The sequence below is a fragment of the Atractosteus spatula genome, unplaced genomic scaffold, assembly GCF_055471065.1.
Source record: "Atractosteus spatula isolate fAtrSpa1 unplaced genomic scaffold, fAtrSpa1.hap1 Scaffold_38, whole genome shotgun sequence".
NCBI classification, from domain to species: domain Eukaryota; kingdom Metazoa; phylum Chordata; class Actinopteri; order Semionotiformes; family Lepisosteidae; genus Atractosteus; species Atractosteus spatula.
This window is the reverse complement of record NW_028296866.1, coordinates 195,430-205,362: the sequence shown is the minus strand read 5'-3', so window position 1 is coordinate 205,362 and position 9,933 is coordinate 195,430. Positions and strand designations below refer to the sequence as shown.

The 9,933-nt window shown below is 40.7% G+C and overlaps 1 non-coding gene and 1 pseudogene across 1 annotated transcript; both read right to left on the bottom strand.

Annotated features, from left to right (window-relative positions):
• Positions 1–2,042: 2,042 nt before the first annotated feature.
• Positions 2,043–2,216, bottom strand: LOC148807312 (U2 spliceosomal RNA; annotated as a pseudogene).
• Positions 2,217–8,947: 6,731 nt separating this feature from the next.
• Positions 8,948–9,129, bottom strand: LOC148807311 (U2 spliceosomal RNA). The gene has a single exon (XR_016088912.1). It is a non-coding gene; the product is annotated as a U2 spliceosomal RNA (small nuclear RNA).
• Positions 9,130–9,933: the final 804 nt, after the last annotated feature.

Here is a 9,933-nt window from a genome sequence, read left to right as displayed (position 1 = left end):
ATGCCCTGCAACATTTACAAGGAATTACTTTAACTATATAGGAGGCCATCTTTTGGTGTAAGATGGCGCAGACAGGGAAGGCTGCCATCCTGTGAGCTCCCATTCATCCTTGTTTTTCATACTGCTAACTGCACATACTGCTTGCTCGGTGATTAGATATGACCGACAAACACTTATAGACATAAGATCGAATATTGGCACAGTTAAATGTACACCAATAATTACTGACGACTATCTGGACTGTGGTGTCTCGCCTGTACCTGTTCCGGAGAAGAAGACGGCGTTGTAGGAAGAGGGGTAAACGGGCAGGCGTTCTGGTAAGATTGAGGCAACGCAGCAATCGCGCCCCACTCCCGAATATACTTCTTGCTAATGTTCAGTCACTGGACATTAAACTGGATGAACTGAGAGCAAGGCTTGCTTTCCGACTGGACATCAAGAACTGCAACGTGCTGGTGTTCCCTGAAACCTGGCATGACCCGTCTGTTCCGAACTCTCCTATCCTCCCGGGAGGATTTTCTATTCACCGTCAGGACAGAACAACGGATTCGGGTAAGAGCAAAGGCAGCGGGGTATGCTTCATGGTAAACAATTCCTGGTGTACAGATGTGGAGATTATTTCAACATCTTGCTCTACACATCTTGAACATTTAACAATAAAATGTTGCCCTTTCTATCTCCCGAGGGAGTTCACATCAGTAGTTCTCACAGTGGTGTATATTCCGCCGCAGGAAAATTTTACAAAGGCACTGCATTAACTACACTCTTACCTTAACAGACACGAGAATACACATCCTGAGGGGGCATTCATAATAGCGGGTGATTTCAACGGTGCAAACTTGAAGAAAACAAAGGCTAATCTACATCGACTGCTGACGCGCTGAACATGTTAACACAGTTAACATGAGCCTTCCTTTAGCCTCAGATGTCACACCTAATGGGACATACTTCATATGTGAAAAGAACACTTACCCTTGTCTGATCAGGAAGCTATTTAGGATACATAATGCCTCATGTACAAATACAATCACATAATTCCTTTATTTTTGAAAAGAGAAGTAAAACTAGAATTACTGAAGAGAACATTGCTTTCAATCACTTTCTCCATGTATGTACAGCTAAAGCTTTCTTGACAATGTATTAATATACATTAATACACACCTGAAGAAGGCTCCACAGCCAAAACGTTGTGTTCTCTTTCTTCTTTTTTTCAGCATGGAATAAACCTATTACTTGTTCCTGTGCAATGTATTAATATGGCTGCTTCTTTAGAAAAAATAACAACTGACACTTCCGAGGGATTGAAAGCTATAAATGATTAAATGGTAGCCCCACATGCAGTGGCTATACAGAATAGACTAGCCTTAGACTATTTATTGACTGCTCAAGGGGGGAAATGTGCAGTGATTGGAGCTGAGTGATGTACTTATATCCCTGAAAATTTTGAGCAGATCACAGGAACTTGCTTGACTGCTCTTCACGTTCACAGCCAATGTTAAATCCCTTTTATGGACAGGTTTTACAGATCTGACTGCATAAAAAGACCACTCTTTGTAATACTTCTTTGAGTCTGGCCTGCAAGTGCCTGGCCGGACTCTGCTCCCCCTTTCTCCTGCCTGCCAGACCCTCCTGCTCTTTGATCTTCTGTCAACGGGCCAACACGACCATAGCCACAGGGGGCGCCAGCCTCCTTAGTTTAGGCCCCTCCCACCAGCAGCAGGGGTGCCGACCAAGCTGCAAGCGAAAGCGGACCGTCAGCACCTGTGGGCAAAGGGAAGGGGCAGCTCTATCTTGGGAGGGACACAAACACCACACCACACCTGCCTCCCTAAACAAATTATTAGGCATCTAAGTTTTATGGAGGGAAAACGCACAGGAGCTCAAAGGGGGGTGGGGGGCCTGCCTGCTTGCCAAGGAAGTCGAGACGCGAAAAAGTGCACAGAGGGAGGACAGGAATGGAGACAGAGAAACATAGACAGAGGAGACTCGAGTAGAAGGACCTTCAGTCCACTTCACTTGCTTGCTGTCTTTTCACCACTGAGAGAAGGTTCCCAGAGACGCTGCAATACCAGCCTGATGCGTGGAGAGGATGGAGCAAGCTCCTGATCCAGCACCCTGTTCCAAAAATTCATTTAATATGTGGTACCGTGACAGGGTACGTATCAGATATTAAACTGATAAGAATAGATTTTTTTTATTAAACAAACAAAAAACATGAAGTACATATCACTGCACCGTTAACGAAATCCAAACCAAACCATATCAGACACCGTCACAAACCTTCAATAAACAAATCACAATCCATTCCTTATTAACCCAAATCAAATCCCCCATCCCTATTAACATATCATTTGCATACATTCCAATTAGACGCAAAATACCACACAAACATTTCCATTCCCAACCCAAATAAAACATCCAGTTACACATTGCAAACAGAAACCCTCCAACATTACTTCAGACAATTCAGAGACTATTCCTTAATCTTCTGTCACTTCCGTCCTTCTTTAAAGTTCTTGAACTCAACCTCAGCCACACTATCAAAATCAACATAATTTATTAACTCCTGTTCCCTTACAACACGAAAAACAAAACTCAAATCCCAGCCCCTCCAATTTGAGGTTATTTTCACCCCTCATTCAGCAATCCCTTCCATAAATGTCGTCATCCCATCAGGTAACTCAATCATTTCTCTATGTTGATCTATCACACCGAGATCATTAAACTGATGGGCATATGTACTATAGAAACAAAATCAGCTTTGTTCTGCACATCCAAATTCAAAACCTCCTCCCTCCCCTTAATATTACAATCTGTCAACCATTCCCTCAAAATCGTATCGCTATCTACGTCTGTCTCGTCCTTGGTCCTCCAACTCAACTTAACCTTCCCCTTTTTCCGCTTCCTCTTTTTCCTCCTCACAGGTCAAAATGATAACGAAGACGAGGTCTGTCCGTCACTCGCCCATGGATCTCCCCAGTCTGTGAATTCCACAGTGGACTCCATCATGTCTTCTTCAGAGGTAAAAAACCATACCGTCGATGTCAACTGATGAGAGCGCATTGACCACATTCAAAGTAACTTCTTCTCTAAATCAGACAGTAGGCTTACACCCCTCAGTCTTCTTCTTACTCTCAACAACACCATGTGTAAACCACTGTGGACAATTCCTGTAAACATGTCCCCCCACCCCACACAAATTACAAGTCAAGGCAGCCCCACAGTTCTCGATTGCATGACCCACTTGCTTACATCTATTACAAAAAGTCACTAATCATTCCGTGGCACTGTGACCCTTCAACCCACATCTCCAACACTCGTCAGGCTGTCCAGGATGAAACAGATAACCTTTGTTGACTCCCAGCGAAAAAGAAGCTGGAGGATACAGCACTTCTCCATTCTCCATCTCCTCTCTTCTAAGGAGAACCCAATACTGCCTCTTCCCCATCCATATACCCTTCGAATCCAGCAGTTTTCGTCCCGAACTTTGTAAATCCACAAACCATCCCAAAAACGTGGCAATGTCCTCCTCTGGCACCAACGGGTTAGGGTTCCTGTTCATGTATAAACAAAGGGCCTATGAAAAATTTGCACAAAGGATCCTTGTCTTTAAAACACTCGATCTTCTCCCAGACACAAGACCACACAAACTCATTAGACAAGGTTAAATAATAACAACCCTTATGAGGAAAATCCTGCAAGCAAAAAATAACGTCCTTGGAGAGGCCAAAAAGCTTAAACAAGACCTCCTTTACAAACACATCTCGATCCAGAAAAACCTTGTCCTTCTCCTTATTCCTCAAATCAAAACGAATCGAATTCTTCACTTGTCCTTCCCTGGTCAAAACAGCTCTAGTGATCGTTGGAAGTTCCTCCCCGCCATCTTGTCCTCCAGATGCCTGGTTTAGTCCCAACTCCATCCTCAGAATCCTGTCACCTTCTCTTCCCTCAGATGTAAGCAAAAAGGCTGAGAAACAATGCCCCTATAGCCGCGGACAGACATGCTGACGTTCCGCTGGAGCACAGCGGCACAGGCCGACACCTCTGGAGCCCAGAATTCACGCAACTGCTGGCTTTCCTGCAGCCAGAGGCCTGACGCCCAGACTCCACTCCCCCTCTCTCCTGCCTGCCTGCCTGCCTGCCTGCCAGTCCCGGGCAGGGGCCATGCTCTTTGATCTTCTATCAAAGGCCCGTCAACGACCGCAGCCGGAGGGGGCACCAGCCTCTTTAGCTTAGGCCCTTCCCACCAGCAGCAGCTGTGCCGAGCGAGCTGCAAGTGAAAGTGGACCGTCAGCACCTGCAGGCAAAGGCAAGGGGCAGCTCTCTCTCAGGAGAGACATACACACCACAGCACACCTGCCTCCCTAAAAAAATAATATATACAGATGCAGCCATTCAAAATGGGTGGGGTATTTCGCGGTATCCCACGGTGGGCGTGTCGCAGTATCACACAGTATCACGGGGTAAATCGCGTCATTTGACGTCATGCCGGAAAGTATCCGGCATCACCTTGTAAAACCGCCAGGAGGAGCCAATAAAGCTTAACCTCTCATGTACAGCATTTGAATTTTTAAATATAAACTGTGTATTACAGGATGTTAATCATCAGTCATTAAAAAGTTGGTATATTTTATGAAAGCAAGATTGCTCAGTTGGACAAAAGTACACAACCTACCTTTATCAGAAATATTTATGCATCAAAGCCTTTACCGAAGATATTACTAATAGTATTAATAATGAATGACTTTGGACAAGCTGTAAACTCAAAGTATAATTTCTTTAGCACATTTGTACAAGCACTTGGAATCTGTCCAAGCCCTACTTTGTCAGGCATTTTCTTTTACTGTAACGGACATAAAAACTCCCTTGCTTTTAACAGAGCATTTCATAATTTCTAACTACGAAAATTATTTAAACTGCGACACTTATCATTCAACCAGAGCTCAAAATATCACAAGGATCCTCAAGAACACAGCAAAGACTGTATTAAAAGATACTTGTATCAGATACATGAGAATCCAGGCTTTTTTATCAAAGCTTTCTTTTCTGTATACCAGATATTATGGAACCACTTCAGAAGGGTGTCAGCCAGTCAGATTTCAGGAATCGGTACTTTAAAGAAAAAATACACATCGGTATTCCATTTCTCCCTAAACATTTTAAGCATCGAAGTCTTTAACTAACGTGAAATAGCGTGTAAAAAAGTGGTAGTTTTAAGCTTTTCTGCTAATATAATATGGAATCACGTATCTAAAGAAATTAATAACAATATGATTATATTCGTGTACTGTGACATTTCTTTGAAAAATAGAATAGCAATATTATGGACAATTAATTGACTTTTATATTTCTAAATATTACAACATGATCGAATTTAAGTCATTTTAATAACAATGAATAGTCACCTATGCGTTACAATATAAACATTTATATTGATTTAAATCACGTTTTGATTTAAATCGCAAACGCGTGTTTAAATATATGTTTTTTTATTCACAATCAGACAAATGCAACATAAATTGATATCTCTATCTTCTAAGTATCTTAATAAACTTTCATCATAGCTTTCTCCCCGTTTAGATTTATTTTTCTTGGGATCTTTGGATCAAACGTGGAAAGATTAGATTGTAATCGTTTTTATTTTTTAAATACATTTTAGAAAAGTGTAATCTATACTAAAAAGCTGTGCACCACCTGCTATAAAGATACATATTGTAATACTTTCGGGCTCGGATAGGACGGACAGAAGAACTCAGACTTGCGGAGTTAAATCTCAACAAAACAACAACAAATCTCAATATCCTGTAGGAATTATTCATAATACAAACCAAAAATAGCCCACAAACTCTCTCAAATTCCTTCAATTACCATAATCCCGCCCCTTATGCAAAACCAAACCCTCCTCCCATCCCAGTTTATCCTCTTTATCATAAACAAAATCCAGCTCAATTTTCAACATAAAGCATTACACAAAATCAATACCTCAACACTCTATACTCAACAATGATAATTCACAAACAGCCAGAGCATGTAACTCCACATTCCCCTCTTTTCCATAGCCCTGCCCCTTATGCAAACCAACATCCCTCCCCTGTTCTCTCTCTCCGCTGGCGTTTGTAATCGTTTTTATTTTTAAATAAATTTTAGCAAAGTCATGTATTTTAAAAATCTTAAGATTTCTATATTTATGTCTTTATTTAGTGGTTTCATAGTGACAAAGGCTAAACTTTCTTGGAAAAATGTCTTTTATGTAAACCATGTTTGCTATTAATTCATTTAGGGCTAGAAAATGTTCATTGTCTTCCAATGAAAGAAGGGTTCCTTTCGCCGTAGTCGGGTTGACATTAGAAGCTTGCCACGCCCGGACTGTTACACCAACGCATAAGCATGTTAAAGCGATTTCATTGAGGAGCCTAGCTTTCTTAACTAGCAAGTACTGTACTTTTGGAGGGGGGGAGGTGTCTTTCGCTGGAAATCTTGCCCCCTTCTACTTTGAAAATACCTGTGAAACCGGTTTAATTCATCACAGCCAGCACTCCCGCAGAGAGGGGGGTTGTACTCGTTAATGTCTAAGCCGGAACACATCATTATATCTCATTTTGTATTTCTATAAAAAAATCGTTTGCCCAGCCTATCACTATTGTTGTTATTGTTTTTATCCTGTAAAGCGCTTTGAGGAGCCACCTTTAAAGGCACCATATACAGTAAAGTTCATTATTATTATTGTTAATTTGTTGGACAGAGAGGTGAACATTATTACGCAGAAGACAAAGATAGCGATTTACATTGCATTGTGCATTGTGCTGCTGTAATACAGTTTAAATTAATTAAAAGTCTAAACAGTATCAGCTTTATTTATGGGTTGCAATTTAAAAAAAGTCAAAAACCACACTCAAAATGCAATTTAGAGCTTTCTGGCAAGAGGAGACACCCAAATTAATAATGTAACATGCCACTGTTTGTGCATGAACAAGGTTATACTGCTATTTCCTTAGATACGCGATTTAAAAAAAAAATTATTAAGTTTTTAATAAAATGCTTTTATTCACTCATAATCTGACAATTTCAGGAAGACTAAGGAAGGACTAAGGGAATTGTCATCTGTGTTGAAGCTCTGTGAGCTCGGTGACTTTGAGACCACTTGTTATCCCAGGTTGTTTGAATCGCCACAATTCAAATAGAGAAAAAAGAGCTGACTGACAAGATTTAAGATGTGGCTGTCAATGTTGGATTAAAAAAAACACGTTGCCCGACGTTAGTTGCATTGCTTGAAAAATAATTTTATTTCGAGAGACTGGATAAGTAATTCAAGTGTTTTTATAACTTCCTGAAAAACAAATAATAATTTAGCTATATGTGCAAACGTTTTATGATATGTCGCTGTTGTGAATGTCTGTGGAGTGTATCTTATTTGCCTGTCTGTCCTGGCTGTGCTCTCTCACTCACTTGCTCGCTCGCTCGCTCTCTCTCTCTCAATTCAATTCAAGGTGCTTTATTAGCATGACAGATGGGTACAATCAGTGTTGGGTATTTACTTTGCTTTGAGATGCCACTTTTAAAGGTGATATATAAAAGGCTTTAACTTGCTTTAACTCCGCAAGTCTGAGTTCTTGTGTCTGTCCTATCCGAACATGAAAGTATTACAATATGTATCTTTATAGCAGGTGGTGTACAGCTTTTTAGTATAGATTACACTTTTTTAAAATGTATTTAAAAAATAAAAACGATTATAATCTAATCTTTCCACGTTTGATCCCATGATACCAAGAAAAATAAATCTAAACGGGGAGAAAGCTATACTGAAAGTTTATTAAGATACTTAGAAGACAAAGATATCAATTTATGTTGCATTTGTCTGATTGTGAATAAAAAAACATATATTTAAACACGCGTTTGCGATTTAAATCAAAACGTGATTTAAATCAATATAAATGTTTATATTGTAATGCAGAGGTGACTATTCATTGTTATTAAAATGACTTAAATTCGATCATGTTGTGATATTTAGAAATATAAATTTGTTTGGTGCGAGTGAGGTTTTATTTAATCTCTGACCCAGGGAAACTTTTTATATTTTCAAAGAAATGTTTGTTAAAAAAAACATGATTCCAGGGGGATTCAGGAACCTAACCCACAGCGCCACCAGCAAGGTCACATGCACAGGGCTGAAAAAGCACTACAGAAACAATATCAACAGACAATGTACAACGTGTACTATTCTTGTGTTGCGGTACATGAATATAATTATATCGTTATTAATTTCATTAGATACTCGATTCCATATTATATTCTCTTTTAATCAAATTCTAAAAGTATGCTTGTTGACTCCGGTATCTCTTTAGTTAAAGACTTCGAAGCTTAAAATGTTTAGGGAGAAATGGAATACTGGTGTGTATTTTTTATTTAAAGTACCGAGACCAGCCATATACTGTATGTTTATGTTCCAAAATTAATATAGTTTATGGCCTTCACACGCATTACAGTATGCTCCTATTCTTTTTATGCTCAGGTACTAAGATTTCCCTTCAGTGGTAAAATTCCATATGAATATTCAATGCTAAAACGGGCACAGTAAAGACATTTACTGTAAATCTTTCTATGACCGACCAACGGACCACGAGTGCCCCTGTCGGTCAACCAATCACGTACCGCGGTATTTTGCATCATAGCCGTACCTCTGGTACATACCTCTGGTACGTGTCTGTACCGCGCACTTTGAATGGCTGCATCTGTATACCTTAAGAATAATTTTTTGGAAAGGAAAATGCACGGGCGCTCAAAAGGGGCCTTCCTGCCGAGAAAGTCGAGATGCAAGAAAGTGCACAGAGGGAGGACGGGAATGGAGACAGAGAGAGAGACACAGACGGACGAGAGGCAGGACTCGAGAAGGAGCTCTAGTACCTCTCTCTTGCTGGCTGGCTGCGTCTGTCTTTTCACCGCTGAGAGAAGGTGGTGCACCGTTCCCGGAGGCGCTGCAATACTGGGCCAATGCGTGGAGAGGACAGAGCAAGCTCCTGATCCAGCTCCCTGTTCCAAAAATACGTTTAATATGTGATCCCCGGATGGGGGACGTATCAGATATTAAACTGATAAGAACAGATTTTTTTTAATGAATACAAGACAAAAAATAAAACCATGTAACACTACACCATTATCAAAAAAGACAAACCACTAGCCAGCAGCCATATTACTCTGCAACTCACAACTGGCAACCCACTTAAGCTAAGAAGGTGTGAGCCTGGTCATTATCTGGATGGGGGATCTCCTGAGAAAAACTAAGGTTGCTGCTGGAAGAGATGTTAGTGGTACCAGCAGGGGGGGTTACCCTGTGGTCCTTGTGGTATAGTGACGGGGATACTATACTGTAAACAGGCACCATCCTTTGGATGAGATGTAAAACTGATGTCTTTAATGACTATGGTCATTAAAAACCCTGGGGTGTTTCTCAAAAAGAGTAGGGGTGTAACCCGGGCATCCTGGCTAAATTTCCCATTGACCCTTCTCAACCATAGTCTCCTAATAATCCTCATCCATGAATTAGGTGGATGCTGTACATTGGTGGTGGTGGTAGAGGGCAGTCCTTATTACCTGTAACAGCGCTTTGAGTGAAGTGTCCCAAAAAGCACTATGTAAGTGTAAGCAACTAATTATTATTATTATTATTATTAAGTAGCTTCATTACTCTGTTCTCCTTCCCACTAATAGCTCGTGTGGATTAGCATTCTGGTGCACTACGGCTGCGTCGCATCATCCTGGTCGGGCTGCACACTGGTGTTGGTGGAGGGGAGTCCCCATTACCTGTGAAGTGCTTTGAGTGAAGTGTCCAGAAAAGCGCTATGTAAGTCTAAGCAATTATTATTATCACCATAGGCAAATATCAAACCCAAAACATATCAATAAAATTCAGAAACAAACCATTCTATTACCATAACT